Source organism: Tiliqua scincoides, chromosome 5, assembly GCF_035046505.1.
Source record: "Tiliqua scincoides isolate rTilSci1 chromosome 5, rTilSci1.hap2, whole genome shotgun sequence".
NCBI classification, from domain to species: Eukaryota; Metazoa; Chordata; class Lepidosauria; order Squamata; family Scincidae; genus Tiliqua; species Tiliqua scincoides.
This window is the reverse complement of record NC_089825.1, coordinates 97350526-97362081: the sequence shown is the minus strand read 5'-3', so window position 1 is coordinate 97362081 and position 11556 is coordinate 97350526. Positions and strand designations below refer to the sequence as shown.

Genomic DNA, 11556 nt, shown 5'->3' with positions numbered 1-11556 from the left:
ATGAATGAAAAAGAGCTGGAAGATCCAGGTTCTAATCCCTGCTCAGCCATGAAGCTTCCTTGGTGACCTTGGGCCAGTCACTACCTCTCAGCTTCATCTACCTCAGAGGGCATCTACATCATGAGGACGAAAGAAAGAAGGAAATATTCCACCATGAGCTCCTTGGAGGAAGGGCAGTATAAATATGTGAAAAATAAATAAATAATACATATCTATCCCTCCGGCTACACAGCAGCAGTAGGTCAAAAAACCCTTAATCGGGGGGAGATTTTGATCAGCAACCTGTTACTCGAATGTGAAGCAACAATTCCTGTCTGCATTGTGTCAAGCTAAGGTCTCTATGGTGCATAAAATTCTGGATCCTTGGAAGGCTCCCAAATCACATTCTAGCTGGGTAGTTATCATATAATTTGTTCTACATTGCTTCTCTTCAGTTGTACAGCTTGCTTGCCATAGTGATAATGAGGAAATAAAATATGGCTCACACTATCAATCCTTGACTCCCTTCCTTGCAATTCAGAACAAGGAAGGCATATACATAGTTACAAAATATCATCTTTAGCATGTAGAATTTTTCTTCTTCAAAACAACATTTTTTGTGTTCATTTCGGGCCACAATAAAATAATGAACAATTTAAGGGGGAAAATGCAACCTAGTAACCCAGCAGTGGAGGCCAAAATGGAGAAAATCTCCACAGCCACCATGTACTTGCCCTTGGTGCTCAGATAAGTTGGAACAAAGGAGACCCAGACACTGCAAAAGACCAACATGCTGAAGGTGATAAACTTGGCCTCATTGAAAGAGTCAGGCAGTTTCCTGGCCAGGAAAGCAACAGTGAAGCTGACACTGGCCTGAAAGCCCATGTAGCCCAGGACAAGGTAAAACATAGCACCTGAACCCTCATTATATTCCACTATGATCTGCCCAGGTAGTGAGAACATATCAAGATCTGGGAAAGGAGGAGAAGTAGTGAGCCAGCTGGTACATATTCCAAGTTGAATTAGGGAGCAAAAAAAGATAGCATAATGCGAGTCTTTTCCCCACCCATTTCCTCATCTTGCTCCTTGGGTTGGTGGCCATGAATGCCAGAACCACAGTGATGGTTTTGGCCAAAACACAAGACAGTGCAAGAGAAAAGGCATTTCCAAAAGCAGCTTGTCGGAGGAGGCAGGTCAACCTGCCGGGTCGTCCGACGAACATGAAGGAGCAAAGGAAACAGAGCAAGAGGGAGATCAGGAGAAGGTAGGTCAGATCCCGATTGTTGGCCCTGACGATGGGAGTGTCTTGATATTTCATAAAGATTCCAAGCACCAAAGCAGTGAGCAGAGAAAAAGAAACTGTGGTGGAAACCAAACTTATGCCCAAAGTTTCATTTTAGGCTAGAAAAGTGATGTCTTTTGGGGTGCATTGAGTTTGATGTTGGTTTGGATGCTGGTCCTCTGGGCATTCTTCACACTGATCCATATCTGGAAGAAGGAGAAATGTTCAGTGCACTGAAAGAGTGTGGAACATCTAACCCTCTAGCAGACTAATCCTATTAAAAATGCTCACTGGAGGAGCTTATGTTCTGCTGGTAGAGGTTGCAGAATCCATGCAAAAGTGCTGGCACATGGCAGGCATGAGAAATGAGGCTGCCAGCACAGTTGCTGGTGGCAAAGACACAATCTGCTGGCACCAAGCAAGGCTGTGCAGAGAGAGAAGTGTTGTTGTTGGCATCCTTCAGTCTCGGAAGACTATGGTGTCATGCTCTGAATGGTGGTTCTGGAACAGAGTGTCCTCTCCAGTGCGCGAAGCCTGGGTAAAGTAAGTATGGAGGATAGGCTGTTACCCATGCAGCAAATCCCCCCTCTCCACGTCGCTGAAATGGTCCAATGGAAAGGCAGAGGCCAATACAGTTGGTTCCAGCGGCGTCGCAGGAGTTGCCAGAACGTGACTGTGTTCAGCCATGAACTGCCTCAGGGACTCCGGCTCCGGATTTTGCCTGGAGGTTGACTCCTGAAGCCTTTTCCATAACTGGATGTAGCCACAAGGCAGTGGAGGTTTGGGATCAGAGTTTTCCTTCTCTCAGATGAGCTGCCTTCCCAGGCTGACGAGTCCCATCTACCCGGTGGCTGTTTAGTCGCCTCTTACGACAAGTACAGCCAAACTGAGGGCCTATTCTTATCCCCAGCCCCCAGGGGTAAGAGAAGTGAGAGAAGTGTTATCTTCTCTGGAACCGAAGGTGTTATTTGTTGCAGCTGCCATGCTGGCTGCCATTTGATATTTTTTTTTAAGATACCCAGATACACTGAGAGCCATCGTGGTTTTGGAAGAACTGATATCTTCCTCCAACAGTACCCTGGGAAAGCATGTCATCCAGGATATAGTGGGATATTAAAAATGGCAATCACAAGGCAGTTTTGCAGAGAGAAAAGAACACAAAATGACAAATAGGGAGTCATGAAAAGAACAGAGAGAAATGGAAAAACAACTAAATGTATGGAGGCTTATGGCCCACCCTATCTAGGGATCTTGCACAGGATGAAGGGCTGCTGGCACGCTGGCGGCTGCACCCAATGCACCATCCTGGGGTGGGGGGAGGCCAAGCAAGACTGGTGGGAAGGTAAAATACTTAGCAGGTTGTTGCCCACCACATGATCCCTGGTAGGACTTCTCAGATCTGTGCCAGCCTTGTTGGTGGCATAAATAGGAAACTGTTGCATAGGGAAAGTGTTGGGTGTGTGTCCACTACGACTCACCCAATCCTATCCCAATATCTACCCTTCTGTCTCAGTCCTGTCAACAGCCAGTCTGTACCACCCTGCTAATGGGCTGCGGCTTTCCCCCTGCTGCACAAGCATCTATGCTGCAGCCACCGGCAGAAGGGCTGCCAGGGTGGCAGGGCTGACATGGTTCTGGAGGTTAGGAATGGGCTGTAAATTAATGAAAACAAATGCAGAAAGCGTAATATGTACCTCATGTGAAACAGAAAAGGGCTGGAATTGGCAAAAGGGAAACATTTTTATTTTTCTCCACATAGTCCATCTTTGAGAACGCTTGGATAGCATCTGTGGAATCACATACCTGTTTGATTAGAAATGGTCCCCTCTGGGCACTGAAAACAATCATAGCAGCAAGACGGGTCCCCTTCACAAACCTTTTTGTGATAGCCAGGCTGGCATCTCTCTGTGCAGATAGAATGGGGCAACGTCTACCCAGAGATAACAGAGTAGGAGATTTAAATGGCTGTGATTTAGGCCCCAATCCTAACCAACTTTCCAGCACTGGCATTGCTGCGCCAATGGGACATGTGCTGCATCCTGCAGTTGGGTGGCACTCATGGAGGTCTCCTCAAAGTAAGGGAGAATTTGTTCCCTTACCTCGGACCTGCATTTCCCTTACCTCAGTGCTGGAAAATGGGTTGGGATTGCACACTAATGTATTGATTCTTTTTTTTTGCTACCTATAATTTTATTCATATTTTATTTTATTTTAACATTTGCACAGTAATGAATGTGAAATACAATAAAGTCAAATATTTACTGGCTTTCCCTTTGGAAACAACCCTCCATCCAATCACAGTGTTAATAACATGACCATTCCATATACTATGACTATGTTAAATCCATAATTAATATATTATTATGGATTTAGGGATATGATACTTCACAGATACTGGCTTCCTAGCAGAACCTAGAATTTTTGCACCAAGGTGTGTTCCTTAGTTTATCTTTTTTCTTTTCTTTTTTCCTTTGAGAAATCTGAAAGATATCCAGTGGATTCCTGAAACTGACTCAATTACTATTGGAATTTCATTTCAATATTCTTTCCCTGCAAATGGGTGTAGGTGTAGTCTTGCTACCAGCTGAGGAAAGGCAAGATGAAGATGACAAACTTCTAGGCTGTATCATAATGAGGGATTCAATTGGAATGCATACATACTCTCATAATAGTGCATCACCAATAGTGCACAGCAGGAGAATTCCCGTGGGTATCAGAATTCCAGGATCACCCAACGCTGACATTCTTTACTTGAAAGCAGTATCCATTCTCAGGAAATCATAGGGGTAAGTGAATCACCTATTGGATTTTAGTATTTTTTCCAGGATTGTGGGGGAGGGAGGCTACACCTGCCTAGCTGAAGGAGAGACAATTTAAAGTTCATTGTTGTTCAGCTGGCCATAAACAATGAGGGACATGAGTTAAGTGAACAATCAGGACCCTTTGGTATCAGCTAATAGACAAATATGTTTCTCTTTGAAAACTTCTTTGATTCAGCGGGATTGGCCTAGGCTAGAAACCCTTGGAGAGTCTTCTATTCTTCAGCACCAAAGGACACTCAGGACCTCTGCTGAAGAGAGGATTTGCTCCAACGCCAGGGTAGGTGGAATGATGAGAGCAAATCCCAATTACTGTCACTGAGACTTGTTGAGCTCAGCCTCAACTTGAGCGGTATGGATGGCAAGAAGACAGTCTGCATCTCAGCAAACCCAAAAATATTCCTGCATGAAGTTCAGGAGTTTGAATTATGTTAGCTAAACAGCTCTTGTTGTTCAATGTCAAGAATTCTTTCTTTGACGATTCTGTAAGCAGCATCACAACCAATCATGCCTAGCTCTGCAGTGTCCAGCCCTATTGACTTGAGTTTGGTTAGAAGATCAGTGATCTCTAATGGCAGGACTGAATCCGACAGTAATTGGAGCATTAGACCAGAGGAGGTAGGGTTAAATAAAATCCTAAACCAAAATTTCAGTAATCTTAGCCAAGCAGTCGTCTTTAGCCGAATTAACCCCACCTCGAGACACAGAACCGAGTAGGGAACGCACCTGGGTAAACCCAAAATCTTCCACAGAAAGGAGGCTTGAATGCGTTCTAATGGTTAGTTAATAGCCTTATACCAGATGGGAGAGCCATAAAGGACCAGGGAAAGAATCTTTCCCTTAAACGCCTCCAGAGTGGCTGGAACATAACCATTGCCACAGGTAAAAAAGAAACGGGAAATAGCTGAGGACGCCAGTTTGGATGCGTTCTGCACTGCCTTACGATGAAAAGCCCAAGTGAGCCTGTAATGGAAGTTGACAACAAGAGCTGTTTAGTGCCATCAGAACCACATGCTCTCCACTCTGTCTCCATGTTCCAATCAGTTTTGGGAAACCGGCCTCCTTCTTTTATCACCTGGAGTGCCCACAGGCTCGGAGAGCATTCACACTTGCAAGATGTAATGCTTTTCCATCAGCCATGTTATCGGGCAGGTTCAGTGGTATTCCCTACTTGGAGAGGAAATGCAAGTGTGGTAGGGATTGTATTGAGACCATAACACATACCCTTTTCTACTGCCCACTTCATGACGTCTCACGCAAGAAATACCTAGGCCCTTTGCTAACTAGGATGCAGGGCTGGGAGGACTCAATCATGCTTCAGTCTCTCCTTTCCACACCTGACTCTGAGACCCTTGATAGGGTCACTGCCTTTTTATCTGGGGTAATTGCCAGGCAGAGCTCTGGAACTCTGGGCAGTATGTGAGGAAAAGACTGATGTCTTTGTATATTTTTGTTTTGTTTTGTTCTTTCTCTGTATTTTATGCCAATAAAGGTCTTACTGATACTGAAACTATGTTAGCTAATTATGTTGGAGATGTTTGTTGTTCTAGGTTTATTGAACCCATCAGAGCATTCTGGCAATGTATTATTGGATCAGGAGGCAAACACGGTCACCTGCTATGTGTCAGAATTATGGAGGTTATCATAACTGCTCTAAATATGTAAGATATATATTTGTAGGTTTAATGCAAAAGGAGTTAGAAAGGAAACAGCCAAGTCCTAAACATGAACATATGGAAAGCCAACCTGATTGTATTTTCTGGGCCATGTAATGTCACCTTCTTTAATCATAAATTTTTGACCTGAGGAAGCCTGTGAACCCATCGTTCCAACTCTTCTTTGGACGAATGATTTATTTGGGAAAACCACCCAGTTCACAATGTCGTATCCATTGGACAATTCCATGTGTTCATTGAAGAAGACCTCGTCCCCAGCACTGTTGTTGAACCGGAGTGTTCTCAAGAATGGATGGAGCTGTAGAGGAAGAGGAAACCTCAAGATTAAGAAAACAGGACACAGGTTTGCTGGAATATAGGGATTTTCACGTAGAAAACTGTAACTCCCCCTTCCCCTTCTCACATGAAAGGCACGACTATAGGAATTGGAAATCTTTGAATATTGTTTGAGGAAAGCATTTGTTTCTTCAGATAAATGTTCTTTTTGGGAAGAGTAATGCAGCAGAGTTCTGGGAGGATTGATAGTGTAACTTGCTAATATGGTCATGGAGAATATTTAACCATGGAGAGTGATAATATAACCTCAGCATTGACAAAATAGGACACAGATTGCACAGGGCATCCCCAGAGATGTGTTTAGCATAGGGACAGGGGGGCATTGGTAGGAGGGCATTTTGAATGCAGGGGTGTTTTGGGATGGGGGAGGATGGAAGGGGCTGGGACAGGCCTGGGAGGACTGGGAATGGCAGAGGCCTCCCCCACTGTATCCTAAATTCCGTCTTGAAGAAGACCTCATCCCCAGCACTGTTGTTGAACTGGAGTATTCTCAAAAACGAATGGAGCTGTAGAGAAAGAGAAAAGCTCAAGACTGACAAAACAGTTCACAGGTTTGCAGGGATGTAGGGATTTCCACTGAAAAAATTGTAAACTCTCTCTCTCTCTCTCTCTCTCTCTCTCTCTCTCTCTCTCCCTTAATGGCATTATTATAGGCATTGGAAGTTTCTGAATATCATTTAGGTAGACTTTTCTCACAATGGCATTTCTGATGTAATGAAACTGCACATTCTGTGAGCGAGTCATGATCCCTGTTGAAGCTTTTATAGCACCTGCCCCGTCCCTGTTTCCTGGATTTGGAATGTCGGAACCCTAGCATGTGAAACTGTGTGAATAGTCTCTCCATGGGGAAAGCTTTCATTTCTTCTAGCAGGCAGGGCAGGAAAAACAGTTATCAGCACCAGCAGTTCTGCCAATATCCTATCCATCTATCTGGGATCACTCAGACTTGCACCAGCAAAATTGCTGATGGAGGTATGAGTCATCCCACCAGGACAGCAGAGGCTTAGCCCAGGGCAAAGGAAGAACTATTCCTTACCTGGAGGGGATCACAGTGACCTCCCCCCGAAGGATGCAGTACATGGTGCAGTTGCATTGGCCGGGGGAGGAATTTAGATGGGACTGGTCTGGAAGCCTATCCAAAAATGGGGGGATGGAAAAGCAATCCTGATAGATAAGATGAGGGGACCCCCTGGTGTTTGAGAAGGAATGGGGATAAAACCTACAGAAAAGAATTAGCATGTTTTGTTTCATGTTCTGCTTCATGCAGTAACCATCCCCTTACAACAGTACTGAAAGAAAAAGGTCTTACCTTCTATCAGGCTCTTGATAACAAGACTAATAGACATAGAAAGGCAAGAGATTTTGGCTGCAGCACAAAAAAAATGTTCAGTCCTAAATTTCCATCTTAACAATACCTTTGGTCTACAACCAAAATACCTGTCCTTCTTAGAGTGCCCCTTTGAAAGGAGGGCTTTTACATTAGCCTAATGCAATGTGTTGCCTTCTAATGACCTACTTGGTAGGTTTAGAAAAGCCCCAAAGGAAGAACGATTTTGCAATTGTGGCCTCAGAGAGGTAGACTCTCTTCCACACATTGTTCTGCATTGTGCTTTTAATCAGGTGCTCAGAGACAAGTATCTCCCCTCATTATCAGGAAACAAAAAAAGTCTCTTCTTTACAACTTTTGCTGGCAGGTGAATTTGAATCTGTGACCCTTCCAGTTGCTAAATTTCTACATTTGAGCAACTTGAAGCGGGCTAAGTTGCTGGTTCTAAGCAACTTGGAATAACTGTGTAAGCAAACTGGTGTGTTTTAACTCTTATTTCCTATCTCTCTTTTAATATATACCTTCATACATGACTGTTTGGAGATATTAGTTGTAAAACTATATGCCTAATAAAGGTTTGTTGTATGTTGAAAAAGGTCTTACATTACCTCCCAGGGCTGTGTCATCTGAAGCCCCAATTTGAGTCCTCGTACCCTTGTCATGTGCCTGGATGAGCACCTAGCATGTAAAGCATGTGCCAAGGCAGAGACTGCATTGTAGATACTGTAGCTCTCAGCAGACATCCTCATTTCAAACTGTGTCCCCGGAAGATTCTCCAGCTTTTCTACCCCTGTACAGTTCTTGAGATTCAGCCTAGACTCCAAGGGATTTGGGATTGATGTTAAGCACCCAAATGCCAAAGACCAGAATTGTTGGAGAAAAATATAATTTTGGTGGTTGTGAGGGTTAAATGTCTGGAGAAAGGTGGAAAATCCTGGCACCTCATTTTTGTGGACTGCTATGGATAAAGAACCATGGAAGTGTCTGATATAGGAAGCATTTTGATAAGGTGTTGAGGTAAAATCCCAGTGGCCTGCTGTGATCCAAACCTTCTCCATGGATTTGGTTGCCGGTGGTTCATATGTATTTAGCAGCACTTTTAGACGTAGCATATAGAGTGTGTTCCCATACGTAACAATCACATTGGCTTTTGTTGCATTAAGAGCGACCAGAATGTTTTGTGTAGCGAATATGCTTTTCTTGTTTTCCATATCTATAGTAACAAATGGCACCCTTTCTGCAAAGGCAATACAGATCCCATTCTTACTGAACATAGTTGTCAACCTTTCCCCAAAATCTTCTCCACTGTCATCATGTGAAAAAATGAGGCCAATCCAAGTCCACCCAAAATATTTGATCAAATGCACAATCTCTTCATATTTAGAGGCTTCATTTGGAACCATTTGGTATAAAGTAGGGAACTGAGTTCTGTCCTTCAGTACTGTGTGAAGAGGTCCGTAACTGAGCTAAGGAGTAAGAAGAGGGAGATTTTTTAAAAGCCATGCTAAATGGCAGTTTAGGCACCTAATCCACTCACTATGTGAAAGCACTTAGAGTGGAGTGTCATTTCTCATTTCTTCTCTGAAGACAGAAGCATGAAGAATCATACGGAGATGGGAAAGGAAATGTCATCTGCCGTGTTCCTTTTTAAATTCTCTCTTCGGATCTCTTTGCTTAGCTCATAATTTTTAATATTGGTTTGGAGTAGGAGAACCAGAAAGAATAGCTGCAGGTCCCAGTTGACCCATGGCGGCTGCTGGGACTCACTCTGGGGCAATGGAAAAATTTTCCTAATGTGGAAGGCACCATTGGCTCAGGCAGTACCATTCATTACTGGTCATTTAGCAGTGGTGACTGTTTGGGGGATGATCAGGGACAGTACAGGTAGGGATCCGGGTTGGGATCGAGCTGTGCCAGGGGCATTTGGGGAGCATGAGAGGGAAGATCATGGTGGCATTTGTCTACGCTCTTATCCTCCTTTCCTAGCCTGGACCTCCCCTGAGGAGTTTCCTCAGGCTTATGTCAGCAAAAGAGCTGGCTTAGATCTAAGGAGTCCCTCTAGAGACTGGGCAGGCTACAAAGAAAAAAGTAAAAAGAAAATTTACTGACTCCTCCTGGGCTGTCTTGTTCCACTCCAGCTGCATGATCTGAGCTGGCGGGGGATAGGGTTGGACTCCAAGTGTGGTACAATAGAGAGAGTTTGTTGTCTGCATAGCAAATTTGTGAATGAGATCCCCAATTCCCTTGTACCACCCCCTACCTGTGGGATCTTGTATAGTCCTAAGACCGTGGCCATTCGGAAGGAAGTGTCTGACTGCAGACCTCCAACAACTGCAGCCATCTTATATTTATCTCCGCACCGGAAATTAGGGAAGTTTTTATTGCGTTCAGATAGCAGGGAAAGGGTGATATCATATATTATCTTTTGGCAGAGGTCATCATAGATTTGGAAGCCAAGAGTGGCATTGGGTAACAGGTTTGGATTCTTGTTGATCTCATCAATGGCAAAAATGAAGGCCAAGGAATGCTGGTTGTTCTTTTTCATAAAACTACAAAACAAAGTGAGTTTTTATTTTATTTTTTTAAATTTTGTATGCATTCATTTTCATTCATTGCACTCCAGCCTTTTAGTGGCTTGGAGTTAGCACCATGTTCCAAGCCTGCTAAAAATGTAAAACAAAAATTATAATAACCAATTCTACAGTTAGCATGACAAATATTACTGACTTCTACCATCCAGAGGTGTTTGGAGTAAGATCTGTGCAGTAAGATCAGCCCTGTAGTCCCATTCAGATTTGCAAGTTGTCCAGGGCTGCTTTTTAAAAAAAGTCAGATTTCAGAGAACTACAGACAGTGCAAGGTTATGGGGAGCCCTCAAAGACATTATGCTTCATGGTGCTACTGTTTCTGCACAGAGTTTGATTTGAAGAGAATTGATTTAACCGCAACTGCGACTTGGTAATCCTGACAAAAACACTGGAAATCATAGTTGCATACTGTTGTAGATGAGCAACTATAAAACATTGTGTGCCCCATTCAAAAGCACTGACAGCAGAATAATTGAGGAGTATCCCTAATGCTGAATAATCATTTCATACATGGTTTGCAGTAGGCTCCTTTTCACAGCAATAAATGTCAGAGTTCACAGTCCTGAAGTTCCTCTGTATTGATCTGATTAAAGTACAACTTGCTTATGAATATTACGACTGCATTTTATTATGAAATAAGTTAGACCTTGAACAAATTACCCTTACCAGAATCAGACCAATTTTTTTTAAAGAAACCCCCAGAAAATCTGAGTTGATTTTAGAATTTCAACAGTAAAGAGGCATTGTCATTTTGTCTGGGGCATTTGGTGGGCCGCTGTGAGATACAGGAAGCTGGACTAGATGGGCCTATGGCCTGATCCAGTGGGGATGTTCTTATGTTCTTATGTTCTTATGTCAATTTAACAAACATACCAGACTAGCAACCTTATCAAAATCAAGTCAGACCTTTTTTTAAAAAAATAGAATCTGATGATTTGAAGGATACTGTGGTGAGGAAAGATTTTTGTTAGGTGTAATAAACAGAAACCCTCTATCTGTAAAGAAACTTAAAGGCAAACCTGCACAAACCTTGCTAAATAGTGCCCATTATACTTTACTGGATTTAAACCACACACACACTTACTAGACCACTACATTACTATTGACATTCAGAGGGACAGTCTTGAAGGACTCCTTTTGTAACAGACCCACATTCATGGACAGAATTCCACCAACCACATGGTTTCCTGGCCTAAAATAATCAAATCCATATCTCGGAGTTGTTGCTCTGCAGAGTCCTTCCAAGGGCTTGCTCACAGACTGAGGCAGGAACAGGAGGAGAAGGAAGAGGAGCAGGATCTTTGAGGAGACCATCGCATTGCCTTTCAAATTTGGGATCTTCATAGATCGCTAACAACATTCAATACACTTTTTAAATGCTAAATATTGTAAGTGTGCTTATTCTTGCCCTGGTGTTGGATCTGAGATACTGTTCCTCTTCACTGTGAAGGAGCTGAGCTGTCTTCTGAATTTGCACAGCTCTCAGTAGCAAAAACATCTTCTTTTATAGCAGGCTTTGTGACTTATGCAAGTTTGACAAAGTCTCCAA

At 43.3% G+C, this 11556-nt stretch overlaps 1 pseudogene; it reads right to left on the bottom strand.

Annotated features, from left to right (window-relative positions):
* Positions 1-558: 558 nt before the first annotated feature.
* On the bottom strand, positions 559-9760 carry LOC136652476 (vomeronasal type-2 receptor 26-like; annotated as a pseudogene).
* Between the last annotated feature and the right edge of the window lie 1796 nt (positions 9761-11556).